Source organism: Scyliorhinus torazame, chromosome 14 (genome assembly GCF_047496885.1).
Source record: "Scyliorhinus torazame isolate Kashiwa2021f chromosome 14, sScyTor2.1, whole genome shotgun sequence".
Classification (NCBI taxonomy): domain Eukaryota; kingdom Metazoa; phylum Chordata; class Chondrichthyes; order Carcharhiniformes; family Scyliorhinidae; genus Scyliorhinus; species Scyliorhinus torazame.
The window spans coordinates 204915664-204923685 of record NC_092720.1 but is presented as its reverse complement, the minus strand read 5'-3'; the positions used below and the strand labels follow the sequence as shown (position 1 = coordinate 204923685).

Below are 8022 nucleotides of genomic sequence, written 5' to 3'. Positions count from 1 at the left end.
CCCAATGCCCCAGGAATCTGAAACCCTCCCCGACACCATCCTTTCAGCCACGTATTCATCCTATATATCCTGTCATTTCTACTCTGACCAGCACGTGGCACCGGTAGTAATCCTGAGATCACTACCTTCGAGGTCCGATTTCTTAACTTCCTTCCTAGCTCCCTGTATTCTGCTTTTAGGACCTCATCTCTTTTTTTACCTATGTCGTTTGTACCGATGTGTACCACGACAACTGGCTGTTCACCCTCCCCTTCAAGAATGTCCTGTACCCGCTCTGAAACATCCTTGACACTAGAACCTGGGAGGAAACATACCATCTGTTATGGGCAAGGCCTTTTCAGAACCCCCAAAAATGTATCATGGAGTTCAACCAACCTCCCCCTTTAATGTATTTGTTGCTTTTCCTAGCACACGGCTTGTTCCCTAGGAGTGGGATTACAATTATGGACACGTGGGTTTTTAAACACAAAACAATGTTTATTCCATGAACTCAACTTAACATCTTAAATAAACATTGGATCTCTTAACACCCCTTACTTCAAAGATAACTCTGAAAATATTGCAACAGTAAATAATTCCCTAAAATGTTCCTTCAAACTTCCACGAGACTTAACACCTTGAAAAAGAATCACATCAGGTTAAAGGCTTTACTATTATGAGTTTAAATCACCCAAATGATCCAGAGATAGTCTTTCATGGCAGACATCACAGCACATCCAGCTCACTGCAAAACTCAGACACTCCCCAAGCTCTTTTCCTCCAAACTGCAGCTCTCTGGAAACACACAGACACACACTAGCTGCTTTTTCAAATGCAAACTTCAAAATGGCTGATCTAAAGCCCAGCTCTACCCACTCTCTGACATCACTGTTTTCTTAAAGGTACATTGCTTAAACATCCATGTCTTAAAGGTATTCTCACATGACACCTCCCCCAAGAAAAAAAAAATCAACCATCAACTTCAAGATGGTTTCATTTTTCACTTTTGCACCATCCACTAAGAAATGTACACAGTAAATATACCTTTTCGTTTTTAAAAAAAAAAAACACATGCAAACAGGTATAATAACATAGTCCATTTTTCTTTGTTCTTCTTCCTCCAACCGAAATACTTCTTGATTGACAGTCTCTTTGAACAAAGTCTCTGCACGAGCCATCCATTCCTCTACTCCTCGGCATTTCTCTTTAGAATCAGATACTTTAGTTCAACCTGACCACAGAGTCCCTTGCAATTCTCCAATACAGGAGCATTGGTGATCACAGCTTTCAGGCAGTCAAATGCCTGTTGAAAGTCCGCTGTCCATTGAAATTTTTTAGGTTTCTTTAGCAAGTCCTTCAGTGGAATAATCACGCCACAAAGCTTTTGCACAAAGTTTCGATCAAATTCATTCATATTCACCGCATTGCCTCCCTTCGTCTTGAGGGTATCGGAAACTCCTCAAGGAAAGTGATTCGGGCTTCTCCAAATTCACTTTCGGCTAGGTTCATCACCAAACTAGCCACCTGAAGTCGATCGAAGAACTCCATACGATGTTTTAAATGTTCTTTCCATGTCTGGAAGTTGGAAATAAAAGCAGATTGTCCCACTTTAATGGTGGGACAGGATAAGAGTCCACTCTTGTAACTGCATTCACCTTTCTATAGTCCACACATAACCGTTGGGTACCATCTGGTTTAGGTACCATCACTATGGGTGAGCTCCATTTACTGCAACCCACTTCAATTATGCCATTTTTAAGCATACTCTCAATCTCTTTGTTAACCTGTGCCAATTTTAAAGGATTAAGTCTATATGGATGTTGTTTGATAGGAACAGCATTTCCCACATCTACATCATGTATAGCCATTTTAGAACTTCCCAATTTATCTCTACAAACTTGCCCATGTGATACCAATAACTCTTTCAGGTCAGTTTGTTTTTCCTCTGGAAGGTAACTTAACAATTCATCCCAATTTTTAAGAACATCCTCATTTTCCAATTTAATTTGAGGTATGCCAAATTCACAGTCATCTGGTTTTGGATCGTCACTTCAGTTAGAATCATTAAAACCTCCTTTTTCTCTCCTTCCCTTTCAAAGTACCTTTTAAGCATTCTCACATGACACACTCGGTGAGTCTTCCTTCTGTCTAGTGTTTTTACCACATAATTCACCTCACTTAATTTCCTTTTAATCTGATACAGTCCACAAAACCTAGCTTTTAAAGGCTCCCCTACCACTGGTAACAACACTCAAACTTTATCCCCACTGGCAAAACTACAAACTTTGGATTTCTTGTCCGCTACCCGTTTCATCACATTTTGTGCAACTTTCTTTTTTTTTTAAATAATTTTTATTGAAGTTTTCACAAAATAACAACAAAATGTAAAAGGAACCCAATAGAATTAAATACAAACAGAACAAAACAACCCATTGCCCCTCCCCCTTACACATAAATATTAACACCCGCCGAAACACATAGCAAACATATACACCCCCTCAGATCCCCCAATATAGACAAACAAAAATAAAATAGCTCCCCCCCCTACCCCCAGGGTTGCTGCTGCTGCTGACCATTCTCTACCGTTTCGCCAGGAAGTCCAAGAACGGTTGCCACCACCTGAAGAACCCTTGCACCGATCCCCTTAAGGCAAATTTCACCCTCTCCAATTTAATAAACCCCGCCATATCGTTGACCCAGGATTCCACGCTTGGGGGCCTCGCATCCTTCCACTGAAGAAGAATCCTTCGCCGGGCTACCAGGGACGCAAAGGCCAGAATACCGACCTCTTTCGCCTCCTGCACTCCCGGCTCCTCTGCAACCCCAAATATTGAGAGCGCCCAGCCCGGTTTGACCCTGGATCCTACCATCCTCGACACCACCCTCGCTACGCCCTTCCAAAATTCCTCCAGCGTTGGGCATGCCCAGAACATATGGGTGTGGTTTGCTGGGCTCCCTGAGCATCTAAGACACCTCTCCTCACCCCCAAAAAACCGGCTCATCCTTGTCCCGGTCATGTGTGCCCTGTGCAGCACCTTAAACTGTATGAGGCTGAGCCTCGCGCACGAACAAGAAGAGTTCACCCTCCCTAGGGCATCCGCCCACGTCCCCTCCTCAATCTCCTCCCCCAACTCCTCCTCCTTTCAGCACCTCCATCGAGGCCTCCTCCTCCTGCATCACCTGGTATGTTGCCGAGATCTTCCCCTTTCCAACCCACGCCCCCGAGAGCACCATGTCCTGTACCGTGCGTGGCGGCAGCAGCGGGAATTCCACCACTTGCCGCCTGGCAAACGCCCTTACCTGGAGATACCTAAAGGCGTTTCCCAGGGGGAGCCCGTACTTCTCCTCCAGCTCACCCAGGCTCGCGAACTTCCCATCCACAAACAGGTCCCCCAACCTTCTTATCCCTGCCCTGTGCCACCCCGAAAACCGTCCATCTATTCTCCCTGGGACCAACCGGTGGTTCCCCCGTATCGGGGTCCACACCGAGGCCCCCACTTCCCCCCTGTGCCACCTCCATTGCCCCCAAATTTTGAGGGCAGCCGCCACCACCGGGCTCACGGTATACCTCACTGGCGAGAGCGGCAGCGGCGCCGTTGCCAGCGCCTCAGACTCGTACCCACACATGCCGCCCCCTCCCCCTCCATTACCCACTTGCACACCATCGCCGCATTGGCGGCCCAGTAGTAACCACAGAGATTGGGCAGCGCCAACCCCCCCCATCCCTACTCGGCTCCAGGAACACCCTTCTCACCCTCGGAGTCCCTCGCGCCCACACAAACCCCATGATACTCCTGTTGACCCGCCTAAAGAAGGCCTTCGGGATAAGAATGGGGAGGCACTGGAACAGGAACAAAACCTTGGGAACACCGTCATCGTGACTGACTGCACCCTACCCGCCAGGGACAGCGACAACGGGTACCACATCTTAAACTCCTCCTCCATTTGCTCCAACAACCTTGTGAAATTAAGTCTATGCAGGGCCCCCCAGCTCTTGGCCACCTGGACCCCCAAACCTGAAGCTCCTCTCCGCACATTTTAGTGGGAGCTCGCCAATCCCCCTCTCCTGGTCCCCTGGGTGAACCACAAACAACTCACTCTTCCCCATGTTGAGCTGGTGCCCTGAGAGATCCCCAAACTTCCTGAGGATCCGCATTACCTCCGGCATTCTCCCCCACCGGGTCCGCCACATTTGGCAGCAAGTCGCCCGCATAGAGCGACACCCTATGCTCCTCCCCACCCCGCACCAACCCCCTCCAGTTCCTCGACTCCCTCAGTGCCATAGCCAGGGGTTCAATCGCCAGCGCTAAGAGCAGGGGGGACAGGGGACACCCCTGCATCATCCCTCGATGCAACCAAAAGTACTCAGACCTCCTCTTGTTCGTGGCCACACTCGCCATCGGGACCTCATAGAACAGCCTAACCCACCGGACGAACCCCTCCCCAAACGCAAACCTCTTCAGCACCTCCCACAAGTACCCCCACTCTACCCTATCGAAGGCCTCCTCAGTGTCCATCGCCGCCACTATCTCCACCTCCCTCGCCGGCATCATAAAAACGTTCAGGAGCCTCCGCACATTCGCATTCAACTGCCTCCCCTTCACGAACCCCGTCTGGTCTTCGTGGATGACCTGCGGCACACAATCCTCAATTCTCGTGGCTAAGACCTTCACCAGCACCTTGGCATCTACATTTAACAATGAAATCGGCCTGGAAGACCCACACTGCAGGGGATCCTTGTCCCGCTTCAGGATCAAGGAGATCAGTGCCCGGGACATCATCGGGGAAAACAACCCCATCTCCCTTGCCTCATTGAAGGTCCTAACCAGCAACGGGCCCAACAGTCCACATATCTTTTGTAAAATTCGACCGGGAAACCGTCCGGCCCCGGTGCCTTAATTCCCCCAATCTCCCTAGCTGCATCCCGCTTCCGAAGCTGATGCACCAGCATCCGACTTGCCTTTTCCCAAATTCATAAATCGCCCCCGGGCCTTTCTCCAGTGCGCCTCTGCCTTCCTGGTGGTCAACAGGTAGAATTTGACCTGGAGGCTACGCCTCTCCCTCAACAGGCCCTCCTCCGGCACCTCCGCATACCTCCTGTCTACCCTCACCATCTCCCCCACCAGTCTCTCCCTCTGCTCTCTCCTCTCCTTGTGGGCCCTAATGGAGATCAGCTCTCCCCTAACCACCGCCTTCAGCACCTCCCAGACCATCCCCACTCGGACCTCCCCGTTATCGTTAGCCTCCAGGTATCTCTCTATGCTTCTTCGGACCCGCTCGCTCACCTCCTCGTCCGGCAACAGCCCCACCTCCAAGCGCCACAACTGCCGCTGGTCCCTCTCCTCCCCCAGCTCTAAGACTACCCAATTAGGGACATGATCCAAAATGGCTATCGCCGAGTACTCGGTGTCTTCAACTTTCGCAATCAACGCCCTGCTCATAACAAAAAAGTCGATCCGGGAATAGGCCTTATGAACGTGCGAGAAGAATGAAAATTCCCGAGCCTCCGGCCTTGCAAATCTCCCTTCCCATCTGGTCCATAAACCCCCTCAGCACTTTAGCCGCCGCCGGCCTCCTACCCATCCTAGACCTGGAGCAATCCAGTGCCGGATCCAACACCGTGTTACAGTCCCCCCCCGCATTATCAGGCTCCCCACTTCCAAGTCCGGGATCCGACCCAACATGCGCCGCATAAAACCCGCATCGTCCCAGTTCGGGGCGTTGACCAGCACCACCCTTTCCCCTTGCAGCTTACCACTTACCATTACGTACCTGCCGCCATTGTCTGTCACAATGCTCGACGCTTCGAACGACACCCTCTTTCCCACCAAGATCGCCACCCCCTGATTTTTGGCATCCAGCCCCGAATGAAACACCTGGCCTACCCACCTCTTCCTCAATCTTACCTGGTCTGCCACCTTCAGGTGTGTCTCCTGGAGTATGACCACATCCGCCTTCAGCCCCTTCAGGTGTGCGAACACCCGGGCCCGCTTAACCGGCCCGTTCAGCCCCCTTACATTCCAGGTTATCAGCCGGATCAGGGGGCTACCCGTCCCCCTCCCCCGCCGACTAGCCATAACCCCTCCTCGGCCAGCCACGCGCCCGTGCCCCACGCCTGGCCCGTTCCCCACAGCGGCAGACCCCCGTCCCAGCACCCTCTACTCGCTCCAGCTCCCCCTTGACCATACCAGCAGAAACCCGGTTCCCCCCCCCACCCCCCTCACCCCCAGCTAGGACCCCTCCTAGCTGCATTGCTCCCCCCATTGCACACCCGCAATCAGCTGGCTCCTGCTGACCCCGGCCGCTCATGCCTCTCCTTCGACTCCTCCCATTGTGGGACTTCCCCTCCCCTCCCCCTCCATTACCCACCAGCAGGCTCTCCGCCTCCCCCTTCCATCCCAAGCGCGGGGAAAAACCCGCACTTCCCCACCCCGGCCCCGCCCCCTCCAGCATTCAGCGCGGGAAAAAGCCCGCGCTTTCCACCTGCCTGACCCCGTCTCCTCTGTCGCAGCTCCTTTTACAGGCCCAGTCCCCTCACCCCCGACTCGGGCCTCACCCTCCCCTGCGGGGCCCCATCCCCCCTACCGGCCATCAACCTCCTACTCCGTTTACTTGCCCCCCCTCCAAGAGCCCACCCAACAGACCCAACCAAAACAGTGCCCAAACCACCCAAACCGAACCAAAACTGAACAAGAACAAAGAACCACCCACTCAAAATGTAACACAACAACAGCAATCCCTGACCATCCCCACGCCCAACCCCCCATCCCGACCCTCAGTTTGTGTCCAGCTTCTCGGCCTGAACTAAGGCCCACGCCTCCACCGGGGACTCAGAATAATGGTGCCGATCCTTGTAGGTGACCCACAGACCCACCGGCTGCAGCATGCCAAACTTCACCGCCTTCCTGTGCAGCACCGCCTTTGCCCGGGTGTACCCGGCCCTCTTCTTCGCCACCTCCGCGCTCCAGTCCTGATATACTCGAACCTCCGCATTCTCCCACCTGCTGCTCCTCTCTTTTTAGGCCCACCTGAGTACGCACCCACGATCAGCGAACTGATGAAACCGCACCAACACCGCCCATAGCGGCCCGTTAGCCTTGGGCCTCCTCGCCAGCACTCTATGGGCCCCTTCCAGCTCCAGCGGCCCCTGGAAAGGACCCCACTCCCATCAGCAAGTTTAACATGGTGACCACATAGGCCCCCACGTCCGACCCCTCCAACCCTCCGGGAGGCCCAGGATTTGCAGATTCTTTCGCCTCGACCGATTCTCCATCTCCTCGAACCGTTCCTGCCATTTCTTGTGGAGCACCTCGTGCGCCTCCACCTTTACCGCTAGGCCCAAGATCTCGTCCTCGCTATCTGAGATCTTTTGTCGCACCTCGCGGATCGCCACGCCCTGGGCCGTCTGGGTCTCCAGCAGCTTATCAATAGATGCCTTCATCGGCTCCAGCAGGTCCGCTATGAGCTCCCTGAAGCAGCGCTGGATAACCTCCTGCTGCTCCTGCGCCCACTGCATCCACACTGCCTGGTTCCCGCCCCCCGCCATCTTACTCTTCTTCCCACACACTATCTTTGGCTTCACCACGGCTTTTTTAGTCGCCCCGCTCCTGGTCCAAGCCATACACTGTTGGGGAATGTTGCAGTCTTCTTCCCACACCGGGAAATGTCGAAAAAATGCCATTGGGGGCCCTGAAAATAGCCCAAAAGTCCGTCCCAAGCGGGAGCTGCCGAACGTGCGGCTTAGCTCCGCATAGCCGCAACCGAAAGTCTGATTTTGTGCAACTTTCAAATGTTGTCTAGCCAATTCACCAGCTCTATTTAATCATTTCCTAAAATTTGACATGTAATCCAATAGTGTAATTTCCGAATTCTCACTCACAAAATTTCCTTCATCAATTTAAGTGGTCCTCTTACCTCATGACCAAAAATTAGTTCAAAAGGACTAAATTTGGTAGACTCATTAGGTGCACCCTAATTGCAAACAATACAAATGGAATTCCTTTATCCCAATCCTCTCGATAATCTTGACAATACGCCCTCAAC

At 52.5% G+C, this 8022-nt stretch overlaps 1 long non-coding RNA gene across 2 annotated transcripts in view; it reads right to left on the bottom strand.

Moving 5' to 3' along the window:
- Positions 1-456: 456 nt before the first annotated feature.
- The window catches only part of LOC140390371 (uncharacterized), a 76285-nt gene continuing 68719 nt past the window's right edge, over positions 457-8022 (bottom strand). For both annotated transcript variants that reach the window (XR_011934624.1, XR_011934623.1), the window contains exon 4: positions 457-1586. This is a non-coding gene — a long non-coding RNA (uncharacterized lncRNA). The remainder of the gene's footprint in view (positions 1587-8022) is intronic.